General features: G+C 33.4%; 1 protein-coding gene across 8 annotated transcripts in view; it reads left to right on the top strand.

Moving 5' to 3' along the window:
• The window catches only part of NOVA1 (NOVA alternative splicing regulator 1), a 149,908-nt gene that overhangs the window by 50,003 nt on the left and 79,210 nt on the right, over positions 1–20,695 (top strand). Inside the window, exons 2-3 of one of the 8 annotated variants that reach the window (XM_051620230.1) lie at positions 7,543–7,627; positions 8,386–8,456. The exons of 6 other annotated variants lie outside the window; for them this stretch is intronic. The gene's annotated coding sequence lies outside the window, so the exon portion shown is untranslated. The remainder of the gene's footprint in view (positions 1–7,542; positions 7,628–8,385; positions 8,457–20,695) is intronic. One more of the 8 variants, XM_051620231.1, reaches the window with a different exon arrangement.

Here is a 20,695-nt window from a genome sequence, read left to right as displayed (position 1 = left end):
GAGAATTTATTTAGACTTGAGAGCAGTGTGCTAATGGATCTCTGTTTGGAAGCTCTGTTATTAACTAGAGCTGCAAAGACTTGTTAAAATGTATTTTAATACTTGAGGCCTAACTAATAAACACATTATTTTACATTTGGTGGAAAGTTACCTGAAAACTTGAATGTTAGCATTTTATCTACCTAGGTAATTCTGTCTTACCTTTCCATCTTTGGCCTTTTAGGAAATATGCTTGTTTTATGTGCTTGAATTATCACATTTTTTGAGCTAAATTACTTCAATGTCTGCTCTGGTATTCAGAAATTAAGGATGTGGTTTGGAACAACCTTGCCTTAATCACAGCAAAAGAACATGGAAGTGGTAGTCAGATGAGCAAAACAGGAATAGACAGGATTTCGGACACTGAATGTTAAAATTTTATCTAGGTTTATATAGGATAAAACATCAGACTTGCCCTTGATCCATTCCCTCTGAATTCTCATGTACCAACTAGAGTACTCGTAATCTCTACCTAGGAGTTGTTACTGCTATCTTAGATCTTGCTGCAGGTGTTGAATCATAAAATGGTTAAGGTTGGAAGGGACCTTAAAGATCATCAGGTTCCAAAAGGATTGGCCAGTTATCTTGAATTTGACTATATGGTGTAAAGTGTGTGTAGAGAGTTTGTCACCAGGGTAACATGCTTTTAACTACTTGCATTCATGAAAAAAATAGACTTGTGCATTTCCTAAGAAATAATCTATTGGTTAGCTAGATTTAGTAAATTGCAGCAACAAGTATGATGGTTTTAAATGTGTGAAACACTAGGGGTTAATATGTGACATGACCTTAGAGATAAAAAAAGGGGTCTTGAGAATTTCATATTTGCTCTGGCCATAAATATTTGTGTCCTTCTAAATGGAGTGTCTGTGCAGGTGTCACTTGTAGCACAAGTTAACATTTTAATTGTTAAAACTGGTGCTTCCTTTTTAGTAATGGAGGACGTGTATTGTCCAATTAAGCTTCCTTATCTTGAGTTCCATATTGTTGTTTTAGAAGAACTACTGTGTTAATATTAAACAGTGTGAAATACTAGGTATGTAGTAATGCTGGATAGCCAGGTAATTAGCTTCTGAGTGTCCTTAGATCCATCTGAATAAGGATTATATGCAACTTTGTTTCATATTAATATGTTTTTCTTAGTGAATTATCATTTGGCTTGATAAAAGCTCATTTGCAGTATAAGTTTATATTTCTAAGTGTTTATATGTTACATATTGCATACCTCATAAAGGAAAGGTTTCAGGCATGATTTCATGCTGCATGAAGCAGAATTTAGGTTAAACAAAAGTCTAGTTTTGATGATAAGTCTAGCAATTGAAAAAAGGTGTTGTGATCAACTTTATTGGCTCTTATGCATCCAAGTGTGTCAATTAATACGATATCTGTGCCTTCAAAATTTTGTACAGTGAAGATTTAATATTATTTTTGCCTAATATAATTGTTCAACATTAAACTCACTTGTTTTTTGGGTGTATTTTTCTGATTTTTTACAAATTTTTGAATTTAAAATTAAAATAAGTTATTGCTGCTTACAAATGAAAAGACTCATTCAAAGTGTTATATTTCCTGCATTAACAAATATTGACAAGGCTGTGCTTCAGAAGGTTATAATACAGTACTTAATTATGAACTCGAGTTTCTCTTAATATCCTATGTAAGAAGATCATAATTCTCTTACAAACAATCACTGGTTGATACACTAAGCAACCTATTTATGATTCAGTCTTTACAATCACTCACACTTTTTAGTCTTGAGGTGTAAAGAACTCAATTTTTTTCTTCAAAATGAAGTATTGTTACTAGTCAAAGGTATTCTAATTTGACAGTGTCCTTGAATCTATTTAGGAGTGGTAGCTTCTATGCTATGTGAGCATTTAGTCTTAAATAACCAAATGGTTATTTGGTATTTGAGTTTTTCCTTGGCTGTCCAAATTGGTAACAAGCAGTTTGAGGTTGTATATGGTTACCAAACTATGCTAACTGGAAAGTTACCTAAATTCAAATAAACCAATTAAGAAAATATGAGCACTTTTCAGTTTCGAGACAGTATTTTAGATAACATTTAATAATTCATAATAATGAAGTCTTCAGAGCATCAGTATTATGAGCTATTTCAGCTTGAACTGCAATGAGATCAGCTCTTACCTGCTAATGATCTTCCAAATTAATAATGTAATAAAATATTGAATTTGGTTTTAGTGGGCAGAGGTTGACAATTTCTTCTTAGGTCTTGGGGCTGATAGAAAACAATAGAAGAGCAAGGATTTTCCAAGCCTTCCATTTTATTGCAATATATATGCAATAAAATTGTAAATAAAATTACATAAAGCCAATGGGTATCCTATATTAAGTAATATACAACCCTAAAAGCTGAAATCAGCGGTTTAAATTTTGGTAAAAGATTAGCAGTGCTTATATGCTCTTAGCTCTGATATCTTTCTGATTGCAGTAAATTACCATATTTGACTTTTACTTGTGCAGTGGGATCATTTTGAAGTGTTTAGGATATTTATTTTTTTTTTTCTTATTTTGGTATTTGCAAAAAATCCAGTTGTCACTTTAAATATGGGATAAGATATACTGAGAAATATGCTATCCTACTATTTGATGGAAAAGAGTTTTTGTAAGAATTCTGTTTATTATTTTAGATACAACAAATCAGTATGACTGACCAACATATCAAAAGAAGAATATTGCAATAATAAATCATAATACAATTTTTATAAAATCTTTTTTTATGAACTAAAATGATAGCTTCTTACTTCTGTAGTAATGTACAGCCTAAGTAGTAAGTGTATGTTTCTTCCTTTCTGGTGGTAGTAGGCTTTCTTACCATTGAAATTTCAGAAGTGTAATAAAATAAATTTTAGCTCAAGTTTCTCCTATCTTCCAGGCATATGATAATTATCTCCTGTCTTTAATTTTTTTCATTTATACTACTTTTGAGATAGTTGAAGTTATCTAAACGCTAATCTACTTCTGATAAAGTCCATATATTCAGCTTTTGTTCACATTATTTTTTAAAAATTCATTAAACTTCACTACTGTTAAGGAAAGCTGAATGTCAGTCTCCAGCTACTAAAACTATAATTTTCAGGTATCTGAGTGGGCTGTGTCTATGAAATTTGTAAACAAGAAAGTCTAATCATCTTCCCCTAATCTCACCTCAACAGCACCTGCCAATCAAAGCCTAATATTTTAAAAGGCTCCTCCCGGCACCCCCCCAAAGAAGGTGACTTCCTTAGGCTTATGGTCATGTGAGCTGTTGACAGTTTGATCTGTTTAGTAGTAAATAAGTAGCCCCTAGCTGTCACTACCAAAAAACCCCAGTTTCTAGATCATTAAAAACAGCAGTGTTTTTATATGGCCATAACATATTTGTGCTTCTTTAAACTTGCTTCTTTCCTAATCTTCAGATCTTCAAGATATAAAAAAAGGCTTAAAAATACCTAATTGCTAGTATTTCTAACTCAATATGGAAGACTACAATGTAATGTAATATTGAAGGGAAAATGATTATTACAATATCTTTAGAAGCATATTTTTGCAGCACTATTGTAAATCTAATTCTCACAACATGCAGTGTCTTAATAAGGATGTCTTGTCATATTAGAATGGCAAAATAAAGCCATCTTTGAAATTGTTGTCATGTTATAGGGTTTGTTTTCTAAGGCAGATTACAAATTGATATGCTGGTTGTATGTCTTGGATTCTGGACAAACCAGGGTAGTTGTTTTTCATGTAACTTTACTGTTTGCTTTCAAAACACTGAACGGGTGTTTGAACTCACTTCTATTGTACAAATTTCTACTATTTAAATAAAGATTATAACTAAATTGTCTAATTTAGTTGTAGTTAATTGTAGAATTCAGACAATTTTCTAATCAAGCAAACTTAGTTGTCTTAGACAATTAAGTTATAAGCTTTACTGAAGTGCCTTTCCAAGAAGCCTGTGAAATTGCATACATTTGTGCGTGTATATCTATAATACAAGTAGAAGTTCCTTTGCAAACTAAATACTTTTGAATATTTTTCTACTTGCATCTACAGAATTTTGTTTGACTTTGTTCACAAGGTTACATCATTTCTGTTCATTTAGGTTTTAGTTATGGAAAACTTAAGTGTTGAAAATAACTCCACAATAGTTTTTCTCCCTCTTTCTGTTCTTTATTCACATGTCTAAGAGCAGCCAGAATAAGTAATTTCTAATGTATGTAGACCTTTTCTTCTATTAATTATTTTTCTGTTTAGTTTTAGTAGTTGAGAAACAGGAAATACTGTTCTTCTTTATTACTGAAGGAGAAATCAAACATGGGAAGAAAATCAGCATGATTAAGAAATGTTTGAAGTACACTTGTGTCTTTTATACTGAACTACACTTCCTTTAAAAAAAAAAATTAAAGTGAATGCACTTGAACTGCCACTACTGCATGACTGAATATTGGCATTCTGTTCTTGATTAAATTTCAGTCCAGCAATCTAACTCTCAGGGGGGAATGCTTTGAATGTGCAGTCATTAATGCAATACTGATGTTAAGGAACTCAGCTGAAATGTGACTTCTGGAATACCAATGTACAGGCTGCTAGTTAAGTTTTGATAAGTTAATTAACCTAGGTTTGTGAGTTTGAGTAGGTTTATTGAGCATAGTTCTAAAAAAAGCAGTTGCACACAACATCCTGCTACTTTCTTCATTTTGAGCTCTTAATCTGATACTTCCTCTGTTCTTCATGACCAATGTATATTCTTTAAGAACGAAAAACGTATGTTCATATCCCCTATCTTATCTTACTTTTTTCCAGGTGTACCAGATTCTTAGTGTGAACATTAGAATTAAAAAATATATATTCTAAAAATTGAAATCCTTAGTATAGATATTGACCCTTTATAGAGATAGAACTACTATGGAGATGACTGTAACTTTATCAAGGCATTCTGTTGTTTTGTTAATTTTTTTTTTTTTTCATGTTAAAAATCCCTCACCTCCCTGTTGCACCTAAATACAATGTACTGGAGTAGAAACAACTCCAAAGTATTTATCAAAAGGAAATGTTTAGGAGTGAAATAATAAAAAGAGAATTTTTACAACTGTAGGCTGTATATCATGACTACTTTTAAAACTTTTCATTTTAGATAAATACTGCCAAAGAGATGAGCAGTCATCTGTTTTCAAATACCCGATGCCAACTACAAAAATAACTATATGTTCACTTCTGAAAAAACATGCCTAGTATGGGAAAATTAAATAAAATCCCATATTTTTAAATATTTGTGATGTGATATATTACAAAATATTATTTCATACTGTGAAAGTGTATGTCAGGCAATAAAGGACATCCACTCATTTGTATAATAAAGTGAAAGACAGGAGTATACCGAAATAGTCAGAGAATATAATAATTCTGATTATATATGTGTACATATATATTTTTTCTATATGTATTATTTTTAAGATATAAGGAATAGATTATTTTAAAATTGTAATGAAAATCATCTTCCAATAAAAATAAGAACTACAGTCTTTTGTAAAACTATGGAATAAATTTATAAATTATATATATATAAAATTTAGAAGGAAATTCTGTTTGTAAATATGTGTAGAAGAGAGAGAAACTCCATGGAAAAAATTGAAAGCAATTGTATTGCTGGAATAGAATATATAAATTTGTTATTTTTTATGGCATTCTATTCATTGGAGCAACAGATGTAATTTCTCTGCAGAAATATTTTCCTGTCGTCTGTTAGATCATATTAATTGCATTGGGACTAAATGCATGAGTACCCAAATGTTTTAATTCCTCACTAACAAATGGAGTAGCTGTAGTATGGTGGTGTCTGTTTAAATGTGTATTTTGTTCACTTAAAGATTTGCATATCTCAGTACTTTTACATCAAATTTATATCCTTTTTAATAGTGAAGGAAAAAAAAAGGCAAGAAAAAATGTTGCAACCCCAGACATTTACTGTTATATTTCCAGAATCATTTGTAATCAAATTTCTCCAAAACTAATACATTATGTGGGATCTGAAACAAGTTTAAATATAATATTTTGATATTTTCTTAAAAGTGAATGTATAATTATTATATTGAGAAACCAATTTTTCCATAGTACATCAGTTTCACGCATTTAGTAAAATATTTAGCAGTAGATAGATAGTGTTCCATTACAAACTATAGTCACACTTCTTAATAATCACTTAGGTGATGGAGTTGTACTTTATGATAAATGTCAAGTTTAAGTTATTATATTTGCAGAATTGGGAAGGCAGTCCTGCTGTGTCAAAATAACCATGCAAGGTGTCTAGACATCCATCTCCATAAATTCCCATCAAGTTATTTTAAATTAACGATAAATCTCAATTTTAAATATTAGGAATAGTTTGTGACTCACTTTTGAAAAGTAACTTTTTTTTTTTTTTTGCTTTTTTAACTCTTGCATTGTTTTTATTGAGATGACTTGGTTTTGTTAGACTCTAAAACACAGCCTGTGCTTTTAGTTGTAAGTCTAGTTGGAACTAATACTGTCAAGAAAATGATTTATGTTCTATAGCTCTTAAATTGTTCCCCTTAAAGATTTGATAATTCATAGTAGTAAATATTACTGTACAGTGTTTTTCTTCATTACCCAAATGACTTCAATTTGAAAAAATAAATTATCAGCAATTTACTTTCCTGCAAAATTGTTTTATTTTTGAATTATTTGAATTATTTTTATTATTTTTATTATTATTTGAATTCTTTTTAACCACCTCTATTTTTTTTTGTGCCTATGTATTACAAAAATAAATAAATTCCTACTACCAAATCAGTAGTTCCAAATACCAGTTAAAGCCCTATGAGTATAAGTATTCTTTGGGATAAGTGTAGTGCTTAATTGTTACATAAGATTCAAGTTTGCAGATACAAATCTCAAAATTGTTATTTCTGTTTCCCAGTTTGGTCAGGCATAGTTTCTAGGACTTCTGTTTTAAAAGGATAATCTGTCATTGTGGAATCTGCCTCTTATGGCAGCCCTGTTTAAACTTTTGGTTTAGTTTCTCTTAATTTCCTTTAATACATTACTCCTCTACATTACTTTTATAGTGGATGAACAGCTACTGAGATGAAGAAGTTAAAGGCCTTTGGTGGTGGTGTTCTAAGTTCAAGAGTGGATTGAAAGTTAAAGTCTCCATTTCTCTTTAGCAAGAATAATGTAGGTATACTGGATAAAAAATAAAGGTGGCATGTTTTGGTTTGGTTTTCCAGAGAGATGAGTACAATATGAGTTTTTCTGGTGCTTACTAGTTTTCAAAATGAGCTGCAAAGCATATTAGTCTGCACATTCCTAAAAAGCTTAGATATTTTTATTTTTTAGATCTGAGACAACTAGTTCAAATCAGATATACTTGTTACAGCCAGGATATTAGGTCTTCTAGTCATTACATAGGCAAAAAAAAGCAGATACTTCAGTTTCAGAAATCTGCAGAGCAGTGACATGGCATTCCGTTCAATTTTTTACCAGATATCACAGACTGGAAATGTGAGCTTTGGCTGATACTGCTGGGGAGGAGAGTGCGGCAGGCAGCTGTAATTCCCATCCTCTGAAGGTACTGATGCTTACAGTCTCTGTAGTCCAAATTGGTACACAAAAATACTAAAAAGTTGAATTTGGACCTTAGATCTATTTTCAAGCTTCATTTTCTGCCAATCATTCCTAGATGTTTTGTGGATACATTTAAATTTTTTTGCTTTTTAGATATGAGTAAGGAGAAGATACTTTGGAGTTGTTTGCAGTTTGCTTCCTGAAGTACTGTCTGATAATAAGCAGACAACAATGAGTGGAATGAAGTTCTAGTGTTTTCCTAGGGTGTGGCTTGAACAACAGATTTCTGAAGTCAGTGGTATCCAATTAATTTCATTTAGGCTGAAAATTTATTCCGTGTACTTTTAAGTTTGGGTGCTCCAAAATCAAGTTAACTCTCCTCACTGATTTTTTTCTGCCTCAGAATATGTAGCTTAATTTTGAGTCATATTCTTAAAAACAAAACAAACAAGCTTTTTTGGTTTTAGAGTGATTCTTAATAGTTTGATGTTGCTGAGAGGTATTCCAGTACAGGGTAAGCTGCAGACACTTGTTCCATTACATTCATTGACCATGTTTGAGTAGCATCAGGTTTGTCTGCAGTACTTTAACAATTACAGTTGTGGTTCCTACAGAGAACAATCATAGCAAAAAGTAATTTATTTGTGGAATAAGATTTTTTTTTTGTGGTATGCTCTTAGGGATTCATAAAACCTAGAGAGTAACGGAACATTAACATGAATCCATCTACTGTAAAACCCATTCCGTTTTATATATTTTCAGGGAGTATGGAGTGGCACAGGAAGGAAATGGCATATCGCTGGAAAGTTGCTCTAATTCAGCACAGGATTCTTGTGAGAAATTCCTTCTAATATTACATCATCCTATTCTGTTTTTCACAGTTTACAGTCTAATTTATTCATTTTTATGCCACTTTTGTTCATATCAATAACCACATCAAAATAAAAGTTAGTAGACCAAACACGCTTTAATCAGTGTTAGTGGGGTGCATCCGAGAGCGTGACAATTCAGTACTATGTATTTTGTCATACTGCACTATGCAAGGGTTTATGGGTTCAGTAATACTTTTTTTTTTCCTTTTAAGAAAGGTTTGCTATTTTTTAACATAACATTTCTCTGGCTAACATGAGATTCAATAAACAAAAATAAATCTCAGCTGCCTCCACTCTAATGAATCTGACAATAATATAAATAACACTTCAATAGAATTAAAAAATATTGGCCTTGCAAAAAAAACCAACAACAACAAAAAAAAAACCAACAAAAAAAACCCCAGCCAAACAAAAAAAACCCTCACCAAACAAGAAAAGGACTGAAAACAGGCGATTCAGATACTTAAATTATATAGCAAGATTTTTTTCTTCTGTTCTGATTTCTTTTGCCTGAGCTTACTACCTTTGTCTAATTTATGATTGCTTATCAAACTCTGTTTGTAGCTTGAAGAAAAGTTTTTCCTCTTCTGTAATATCAAAGGAGAGCCTGAAAGTTCCTTTTCATAGACTGTAGAATCGTAGAATCATTAAGGTTGGAAGGGACCTTAAAGATCATCAAGTTACAACCGCCCTGCCATGAGCAGGGAACCCTACCACTAGACCAGGTTGCACAAAACCTCATCCATCCTGGCCTTAAAAACCTCCATGAATGGGGCATCAACAACCTCCCTGGGCATCCCATTCCAGTTCCTCACCACCCTTATAGTGAAGAATTTCTTCCTAATGTCTAACCTAAATCTCCCCTCTCTCAGTTTAAAACCGTTACCCCTTGTCCTATCACTATCTTCTCAGTAGGCCCCTTTCAAGTAATGGAAGGCTGCTATAAGGTCTCAGAGCCTTGTCTTCTCTAGGCTCAACAGCCCCAATTCTTAAGGTGATCAGTGACACTATCAAAACACGTTTTCAGGTATAATAACAAACTTATTATGTAAAACTACTCATAGTGTGAGAAATTAAGATTAGGTTTCCATCACAGATTTAGAAAAATGTGTGCATAACTTGAAGAACATATTTTAATTAAGGAACTGTTTTATGGCTTTTTTTTTTCCTTTAAATAGTTGGCATTTGTAGGTGATTCTTTAATTAAGACGAGCCTGAAAAACTATGGTCAGATTTGTAAACTTTTATTGAACTCTCTCTGCACATTCTTAAATGTTATGTCAGATGGAAGATATCAGTGCATGTTTTTCTCCTATATGTAATTGCCAGAAATTAAGTTTTTATCTATAAATTATTTTGTTTTTGACAAACATAAACCTGTTTTTTTGTTGTATTTTTTTTTCCCATATTTTAAATTCATTTTGTACACAGCAATCCTCTAAAACTAATTAGGTACATAGTGTATAGTAGTATGGAGTTGATTCTATATTCCCTTTCTTTGGAAGTTGCCTATTTCAGCTTTTGTTCTATTAGTTAGTGATTTCCTTTTATTGAAAGTATATGACTGTTTCTTACTCCCTCCTCTTCCTGAACCACTCATGTATGCAATTTGTTCACACTCATTTTAGTTACCAAATATGGCTCTGTACTTGTGATCAACCATGAGAAACTGTTACCCATTTGTGACTTCATCTTCAAATATTTCATATGATGTGGTAGGTTGCCTGCCCTCATCTCATTTCAGTCTGTGTGCCAGAGAATTGCTACGTAAAAAGTCTTTTTTTTTCATTATATAAGTGATCTTACACACAGATTTTTTCCAGATTGTGTTTTTTGTTTATTGAGATGACTCCTATATCTAGTTGTTCTCTTCCCGATTCCCAGGATACCTTGTCTTGACTATGCTCCTCATAGATACTCAACCTGGGACTTGAATAAATAATTTGAAGTCTGATCTCAGCTCTCTTCACAAACGCTTCCTTCTGACCCATTTTTGGTTACATAACCTACCCTTTCTTTTCAAGACTGTAATTTGTGTGTTAGATTGTGTAGCCAATATGTGAAATTTCAGGTTGCATGTTTCTAAAACGCTGTTTGTTTGTAAAAACCTTCAAATGCTTGTTCTTCCTTACAGGTTACCAGAGGCTTATCTAGGTCCTTAACTTTGGTTTCTTCAAAAAGCTACTTCCAAAGTATTTTTAATAGGGTCTTCCTCTGATTGCACCAGTTCAACTTCATTGCTTTCTAATTCTATATAATTTCAAATGCAAAATGTTGTTCCTGTTCATCAGAGTTTTCTATATTTGAAGTACTTTTCCTGAGAAAAAATGTACTATGTTGCACTTGCAGTCTTTGTTAATAACTATGATTACCCCAAACTATGCGAGATCCTTTGCATGAAGAAAGCTGCTCTTATAAACCTTTGAGTTTTTATGCTTTTTCCTAAACCAATTCACAGAATCTGTCTTGATTGTGAATTTATAAATGCCAAAGATTATAGCTGGACAGATTCATTTCCTCGCGAATTATGAGTTAATGCCACATTCCCTTTCCTTATTTTAAAGAACAAAACCACATAAAGATAAAACAAAACTGAATAGTTTGTGTATTCACTGTGTATGCATTCACTTTTGCTCTAAACACTGATCATTTCTTCTACTGCTTTAAACATGTTATTCTGTCTATTTTCTGCAAGAGTGCAGGTCAACATTTTTCATTAGTGTCTGCTGCTGTGAGGTTCAGTTGTTAGGAAAGTTTAGTTGAAGAGGAAAGAATCTTGATATGAGTTAATTATAAAATTGACATTAAGCTAGTATAAATTTCCAAAATTCATCAGTAAAACTGAAGGATGAAATTATCTATGCAAAGATACATGGTCTGGGTTTTTTTGTTGTTTTTTTGTTGTGGTTTTTTTTTTCCATTTGCAGCATCTTTGGCCTGTTGCTCTGATTGTGTAGAAGATAAAATAATAAGGATTATTTGGTGTGTGTGCTTTAAAGATCATTATTTTGTGGTTGTGTAATAGAATGTGTAGGTACATAGAAACACACTATATTTTGCCTTTCTTTCCTAAGATAGTAGTGATCACACACAAGTATGCTGCTCTTCTGAAAGCTATGTTTTGTCAACTTCTGTTGAGTTTTGTGCGTTAATAACTGCCATTAATTGGGAAAACCAAGAATGTGGCTGTTTAGCACAAAATCAGATACTTGCTCTTCTGTATAACAGATGAAAATTCTCATATTCAAACATCTTATTTCTAGTTTTATGTTTAGTGTATTAGACATGTTAAGAATGAAAGTGTTTTTTAGCTTTTAAGTCAAACACTTCAGGCTTTGTACAGAAATACTTCTATATCTGAACATCAGGTATATACAAGTAGTTTCTATTCGATATTTTCGGACGTTACAATTTAGTTTGTAAGGTCATGGTAATTAGAATAAATCTGTAGAAATGTACAAACTTTGAGTTTTCATAGTGTTGAAGGAGTGTTTCAATATAGAGTATTTTTCCTTCTGCTTCATGCCTTATAATAGTTATTTTACGCTGATTTAATTTCTTCCTTGAGAATACTTTCAAGGACGTATTTGATTAGATTGATCAGACTTAATGAATATGTATGTGTATTGGACTAAATTGTAGGTTGCATTTAAAAATAAAATGTCCTATGTGTATCGTATTATGGTAGATTGCAGTGAAAGAATGGAGTCGTCCATTCTAAATATGAGATTAAGAAACTTTAGCTCAAATCTATTTAAATATACTGTAAAATAAAACCTTCTAATTCAGAAATAAAAATTTTTGCTGAGATTTGAAATTAACCTATGTGTTGTTTACAGAATGATACTTTTTTTTTTTGTTTTAAATTTTCTTTCAATGCCAGTTAAAAGTTGAAAACTCTGCATGGTTGAAAGATGAGCTTTTAGATGAAACAGGCATAGACATTAGGGATAGATACTTTTAATATGACAAAATTAAAACGTTTATATATCTGCTCTCTCACCGTGTTGCTAGTTGAAATGATTTTTAGAATTTTTTTGTGGAAATAAAGGGAAGAATTTACATGGAAGTGTCTTGGAAGAAATGTTATGCTTTTGAATAGTACCATACTAGTAAATTTAGAACTTTTCTAACTGGTATGGTACAGCATAAGATACTAATCATATGTATTTAACTGACAATCATTGTAGTTTAACTGGAAGAGCTCTTCTTCCTTTCTACTGCCTTTGTTCACTCCACTTCAAAATATCTGAAGTACTATGGGAGCACTATATTGACAGATTGCATTGTGAAATGGCTCCATCAGATTTCCATAGGGATTCTGGTTTTTGAAGTTTGCTTTCTACCTGTCATTCCTGAAAACCAAGTATGACTTTAAAGACTCAATCATTAAAAAAACCCAACATTTGCTTAGCCCAAATTAAGACTTATTGCGCAAAGTATGGTTTAATTAATTATAAAGGGTACTTTAACAAATGATGCTCTGAATAATATTTCTACAACATTCAGTGAGGCTTAATTTGTTGGTATTTATTGAGCAAGTCTATTCAGGATGAACAGCCTAGAACTGTTTCTCAGCTGTGTTATTATCTCAGGACTGAGAGAAATATGAGTAAATACAATTCTGTTTATTAAATCACTTTTTTAAGATCCAGAACACAGAAATCAAACTACCTTCATGGAGATTAAGGCTTTACTCCAAAAAAGGAGTAAAGGGAAAATTAAGATGCCAGTTGATCAAGAACTCCATAGTTGTGAAATGCTGTAATATATAAAAAATTATAAAACTTTTGTATTGATAAATTCTTCTAGTAGTTTATTACTATTTCAAAAAATAAAACATTATTTACTTTTAATTCATATCGTTCTAACCATGATGGCCACTCGTGATGCTGGTCTTCTGTTTCAAATCACTACCAAATTGATAATTTAAACAGATTGAGAAAATGTTTCACCTATAGTCAACTCAGATTTTTACAAGCATTAATGAAATAACAGAAATGGCAATAAAGTTTTAGTTTTATTTCATCATCCCATCCACAGCTACATAACAAAACATTCAAACAGTTAAAAAGCAACATTGTGTTCATATTATAAAAATGGCATCCTAAGGATAATCCTTGTTCTGTAGGAATTATAACAGAAGTGAAGAACTTGTTTGCTTAGGTTATGCAGTATATAGATTATTGTAGCTAAGGTAATCAATGCAGCAGGACCATAAAGAATGAACCAATTTGCCCCAAATAAACTTACATGTGGGAGAAGGAGAGAGAAAATTAATTGGCAAATGAGTATGTTGACTACAGGAAAATGTGTTCGGAGGAGTTGGCAACATCAGGTTTATTCTTTTCAGCAAATAATTTAAATCTAAAATAAACTGCCTAACAATAAATGTACAACAATTGCTAATATAAACTAGACTAATGTTTTTATCATTATGTAATACTGAACAGATGTATTTTTTTAAAGATTAGCTTATACCCTGTTAGATACAGAAAAATGTAGTCTTGTACATCTACCAACTTTCTACAAAGTATTGTAAATTAGCTCCAAGATGTATGTTAACTAGGAATGGTTATTTTTTATCTTTTCAATGCGAAGTTTTAACACACTTGCTTAACTTACAAATGGAAATATTAGTTTAAAGTGTTCTGTGATTGATGTGAGTTGTTTTTTTGTTTTTTTTTTTTTTTTTAATTTGGTAAATTGGTAGCTGTGTGTATAAAAGAATATTTTCTAGCAGTGGTTTTATATGACTTGGTGCAAGCTTTTTTTATTATGTTCAGATTTTTTTAAAAAAGTGAGTATACTTGATGTGAATATATTGAAAAATTAATTCTAAATATGTGTAAATTACTGTTATTTATGCATATGAGCATATATTACTATAGCTGTTTTCAAGAACATTGCTTTTGCATTCATATGTTTAACTTCATAGTCATTGAACTGGATGTTTAATAAATTTAAATGCCTCTATACACATTTGATTTTAGTTAACTTCAAAGAGTTCTAGCATATTATGTTTTGTGTACTTGTATTTTGTGTGAGTATAGTTACATCATCCTGCCTGCTTAATACTGAGTTTTAAAAATTTTCACTGTTCTGCTAACAACTTTGGCCTTTTTTATTTTGTTGATATATGAAACTGATTTTTATATTAAAATACGATGACATGGGTTTAGCTTCCTTCAAGTGCTGGGTAGTTTCATAATAGTTAAAAATTCTGTAAAGATCCTGCCTGTACTTGCATTCTCTGTATGCATACTTTACATTCTCTCTCTGTTGATACAGCAATGTATCTTGATTCCTCAATTCTATCTTCTTGTGTAATGACTTAGAAGACATAATGTCTGTCTGGATCAATTTTGCAATGACCTTGTACTGATAAATGAAATCTGATGTTCTGAATAATTATCCCTTAAATTACTCTTCATATGTTGAGTTATGTTTTTAACACAAAATCTGACACTGTAAAATACAAATAGTATTTCAATAATAGCTTACTCATGCTGTATAATGACTGCTGCTTTCCTAAGCCATAGATGAGGAAAAACCTCCATGTTCGGGAAAGACACTGTCATGTGTTGAACTTGAATGTCTGTATTGCATAAGTATCAGTATAGTTGAATTCGTATGCATATTGTGTTCTGCTGAAATTTGTGAGCTTTCTGAGTTACTATGAGATTTTGCAGATTTACATCTTCAGAAGAACACCCATTGCAATCCCATTTGTAATATAGTGAAACGTGTGTGAAGGTGATAGAAACTGTATTTAGTAATGAGCACTTGCAAAAGGACCATATCCTTTTTGGACTGAGCAATCTTCTAGTTGAAGCTGTCCCTGCTTATTGTAGGGGGATTGGACTAGATGACCTTTATAGGTCCCTTACAACCAAGGCTTTCTGTGATTCTATTATTTATATTCCTTTCTAATATTTTATTTTGTCTTAGACTGTTTACACTGAGCCCACATTTCTATGGATATCATAATCCAAAATTTCACTCTTGAGTGAGTCATAGTCCATTGTTTTTATATGTGAAGTTAGGACTTTTTTTGTTTAGCTTTGTTGTTTTTTTTCTTTCATTTTACATCATATTTGTGTGCATAAAATGTCATTTGCCATTCTTTTACACAGTCACTTAGTTCTGAGACCCTTCTATGATTCTTCACTGTGACAAACATCCTTGTTGTGTAACAATCATCATCCAAATAACAGAATCCTCAGCACTGATACCTGCTCCCATTTTCCACATCCCTCACTGCATATCCCTATATAATATTGTAAGTGGTCTCTCTCCATTGTGAGAAAGGATGATTTTCTTTTAATTATTTTTTCCATGTATGGACATTTCTTCTTATTCTGTAGCAGTTTTGTTTCCTAATAAGCTTTTGGAAAAGACATTATTGAAAATGTTTTGGAAAGGAGGCAGCAAAGGCTCTCTGTGCTCTTATAATTAGAACAATCTTTCACAATCATCCCCTTCATATAACTTGTTCAGATTTTTTTCTTTAATCTACCATTTCATGACTGAATTTTCAAATTTTCATGTAGTAGCTTATTAGAAGATAATTTTGAATATGTATTCAGAACTGTAGGCTATATTCTTCATATAATTTACATTCTGGTACAATTTAGTTGTCTTCTAATCTGACCGGTGCATTGTGACTACATAGAACAAAAAGTCTGTAGTCAGGAATAGTTCACGTTCTAGTGTATCATACATGATTCTTACCTGCTTACCACAATAGTGTAGATGCTGTTCAAATTTATCAAATTTTCCTCATAGTGTCTACACAGTCATCTTGCAGTCTTTGCTACAATCATTCCTAAATATTTTGTATCTTTTTATGATCTCTCCTTGTAGTTCTACTGATTATAAATTCTACAAAAACTACCTAAGAGGCAATATAGAAAACATAGTACCATATCATGTAAAAGTAAACTCAGATTTAAAAATTTAACTTTTCTTTCTCAATACTGAAGGAAAATAGAGAAATGCTTCTAGGTGATGTCATAAAGCTTGTAAAATAAGTTTTCTATTTAATACTTTTGTGCATAGGGGTAAATATGTTTTTTTATTATAACCAGTATAGCAAAATAATGACCTTTTAAAATACCTATTCTTTTTTAAATCCACCAAGCAATTTTGTGTCATTTTATGGTTTGTTTTGGTTTTATTTTTTTATTTTTTCCGCCTCATTTTTTTTAATGTTGTACAATGTATTAATAATACTTGTTTGGCTTATTGTCCTAGTAATTTTTACAGGTCTTTATCATGTGACTGTATCTGTAGCTTTTTGAAACTATGCATCTAGACTCTTTTTAATGTTATGTTTTTGCAGTATTGTCTCTGTAAGATGGAATTACCAAAATAAATCTTAGAATTTAAAAAAAAATAGCATTAAATTTAAAATATTCTACTTTTCATAACATATAACTGCTATACCAGCATTTTCTTAAACTGTATTTCCACATTCAGGACATATTTTATTGACACTGATAACCAGTTTTTTTTTTTTCCAGAAGAGCTGACACTGTTTTTATAATCTGTAATATCCTTAGAAGTAGTTCAGATTCAATGTATTAAATTGCACTTATTTACACTGAGTTTTATCTTTATCATCTAATTAAATACCTTTGTATTGATACTATATTATTATATAGTTATTCTTTACAGCACTCATCTAAAGGACTGGGAGATGTCAAAGCATTGAAAATTATTCATGGATAATTTTCAACACTATATTTGCACAGCTAAAAAAGGAAGATTGATAGCCTGAGTTCCTAATAATAATAATAGTGTCACTTTTACAGTTCATGTTTGTATCCAGATATGATGAGAAAAAACTTTGCACTGTAGATGAAGGAGTGGTTGTATCAAAATACTGCAAGGAAGATTGCTACAGTACATTAAATTTTTGTTAGAAAATGTGGGGATGATCGCACAACAAAATTTAAATCTATACGAGGACAAAATTTAAAACAAAAAGTAAAGAAAATTGAATGGAATCATAGTGTAATTCAGTGTGGGAAGGATGTCAGAAGACCTGTAGTCCAAATTCATCCTTCAGGCAGGGTCAGCTATGCAGGCAGACCAGATTGCTCATGACTTTATATTACAGCAGAGTTTCTTTGAACCTCTTGCACAGCTAGACAATCCTCACCATGGAAAGATTTTTCCTTATGTCTAATTTGAACTTCTCATTTCAATGGATGTCCATGCCCTGTTGTCCACCCAACATGCACCACTGGGAAGAGTATAAATTAATCATCTTGATGACCTGATACGTATTAGGGAGCTGCTTTTGAATGCTCCTGAAGTTACCTATTCTCCAGGCTGATGAAAGAGGCCACTTCCCTCATCTTCCCCTTTTAAGGGCAGGTACTCGTACCCTTCACTGTCTTGGTGTCACTCCACTAAACTTCCTTCAGTTTATCAACATCTTGGTTGTACTAGAAGGCCCAAACTTGGATCCAGTACTCTAAAAGTAGTCTACCAGCTTCCAGATAAACAGGGATAATTACTTCTATAGATCTACACCATACCTTTCCGTTAGTCAGCATAGTTCAACTGAACTACAAAGAGCATTGATTAAGACAAAAATAGGCCATGTTGAAATATTTTTGTTAATAAATCTAAATTCTGTTGCTTTTAATAGTTCAAAAATTACAAACTCAGATGTCTACCTAAGATGCATGTCTGTGAAGGAAATTGCATTACAGCTTGTTGGAAGGAAAATGGTGAAAAATTCTATATGTAAAATGAAGGACAATACAGGGAAATTAAAAAACTTGTCAAGTTTTAATAAAACCTGTATATCTTGGTCAGTCAGTATAGACAAATACTTGGCTATGAGCCTTGAATTTCTTGCTCTATTATTTCTTTTCAGTTCAGCCATGTTCTTAGTCTTTGTGAAGTTGGTACTTACTGCCATGTTAGGCTATGCTGGTGAACTATTGCCATTTTGGTGAAGTTACTGAGACAAGGAACACCAGAGCGAGGGATTGTGCTAGTGGACCCCTTCTGCAGAGGCTAAACCACAAGGAAAACCTCAGCAAAGCCGAGGAAGAAAAGGTGTGAGAGAGAGAAATGGAGACAAAAGGAGGGAGTCAGTCCCAGCCACTGTCCCTGGGGGTGGAGTGAGAGCTTCTGGGGAGCAGCAAAGGCAAAGGGACAGCGGCCTGCCCTCCATCAGGTAGAAGAGCAGCCCCTGGGGATTGCCAGTGAACAAATTAGGTAAACAGGGTGTGGCACAGTAGAAAGGTGTGGTGCGATAGTTTGCGCAACAGTTTGCCCAGGCAGGTTAAACAAGGAACTGCTGGGCAAACTCAAGTGGAAAAAGAGAACCTATGGATCATGGAAGGAGGGGCTGGCTACTTGGGAGGAATATAGGACTGTTGTCAGAGGATGTAGGGAGGCAATTAGGAAAGCTAAGATCTCCTTGCAACTTAATCTTGCAAGTCAGGTCAAGGACAATAGAAAGGGCTTCTTCAAATACATTGCAGATAAAACTAACACTAGAGGCAATATAGGCCCCCTGCTGAATGAGGTGTGTGCCCTGGTGACAGAGGATATAAAGAAGGCAGAGGTACTGAATGCCTTCTTTGCCTCTATCTTTACTCCTGCAGACTCTCCCTAGGAGCTCCAGATCCCTAAAGCCCCAGAAGAAGTCAGGATAAAGGAGGAGTTTGGTTTGGTAGATGAGGATTGGGTTAGGGATCAGTTGAGCAATCTGGACATCCATAAATCGATGGGTCCAGATAGAATGCACCCACAGGTGCTGAGGGAGCTGGTGGAGGTCATTGCTAGGCCACTGTCCATCATCTTTGGTAAGTTGTGGGCAACAGGAGAGGTGCCTGAGGACTGGAAGATAGCAAATGTCACTCCAGTCTACAAGAAGGGCAAGAAGGAAGACCCAGGAGGGGACACCTCCATCCCTGGAAAGGTGATGGAATAACTTATTCTTGGCACTATCTGTAGTCATGTCAAGGATGAGGGGGTCATTAAGAGCAGTCAATGTGGTTTTCCCAAGGGGAAGTCATGTTTAAGCAACCTTATAGCCTTCTATCAGGAAGTAACTAGGTGGATAGATGATGGTAGTGCAGTAGATGTGGTTTATCTTGATTTCAGTAAAGCATTTGACTCTGTCTCCCATAGCATCCTCATAGATAAGCTGAGGAAGTGTGGTCTTGATGATCAGGTAATGAGGTGGATCATGAACTGGTACGTGGTCAGTAAAGAAGAAGAAAAAAAGACTACGATAATTTGGTGTCAAGAAGCGGGATACCGATTGTATAAGCCTCTGGATAGTACACCTGAACCACACACAAGGCTCATACTACACCATGGGAATTCTGGATTTCATTCGTTCCATGCAAACTGAGGAACAAGCCTGACCATCATCCCACTTATTCACACATCTTGTTGAACCTATACGGGGAAGGCTTTGGGCTCTGTCCACCCCAAACTATTAGTAGGCTTTTTTTTCTTTCTCTTTACTGACTGGGTGCATTTACATATCCAGTCTTCCCCACACACACACTTTGAAAACTTTTACAGTAAAGTGGTATTTTAAATACATAATCTCTAGGTGTGTGTGCTTGTGAACTTATCAATCGGTTATATATACAATGGAAGCACGCTGACCCCAAGCCGAGGACGGACCCACCAAAATAATTAAGGCTATCCTGGATATATAATTTGGTGTAAGAAAATCCTGATAAACAAACAGGGTGATTGTGCCCTGAAATAAGGCAGCTTCGAAAGAAAACTGGCTTCAGACCATGTCAGCTGGTTGAAAGGACAAAGTCAGAGTGTTGTGGTCAATGGGGCAGAATCTACTTGGAGGTCTGTGACTAGTGGAGTCCCTCAGGGGTCAGTACTGGGACTGGTGCTGTTCAGTATTTTCATCAACAACCTGGATGAGGGAACAGAGTGTGCCCTCAGCAAATTTACTGATGACATTAAACTGGGAGGAGTGGCTGACACATTAGAATGCTGTGCTGCCACTCAGCGAGACCTGGACAGGCTGGAGAGTTGGGTGGGGAAAAACTTGATGAAATTCAACACGGTGAAGTGTAGAGTCTTGCATCTGGGGAAGAACAACCCCATGTACCAGTACAGGTTGGGGGCTGACCTGCTTGAGAGCAGTGTAGGAGAAAGGGACCTGGAGGTCCTGGTGAACAGGAGGATGACCA

Source organism: Apus apus, chromosome 5, assembly GCF_020740795.1.
Source record: "Apus apus isolate bApuApu2 chromosome 5, bApuApu2.pri.cur, whole genome shotgun sequence".
Lineage (NCBI taxonomy): Eukaryota > Metazoa > Chordata > Aves > Apodiformes > Apodidae > Apus > Apus apus.
This window is presented reverse-complemented; position numbering and strand designations above follow the sequence as displayed.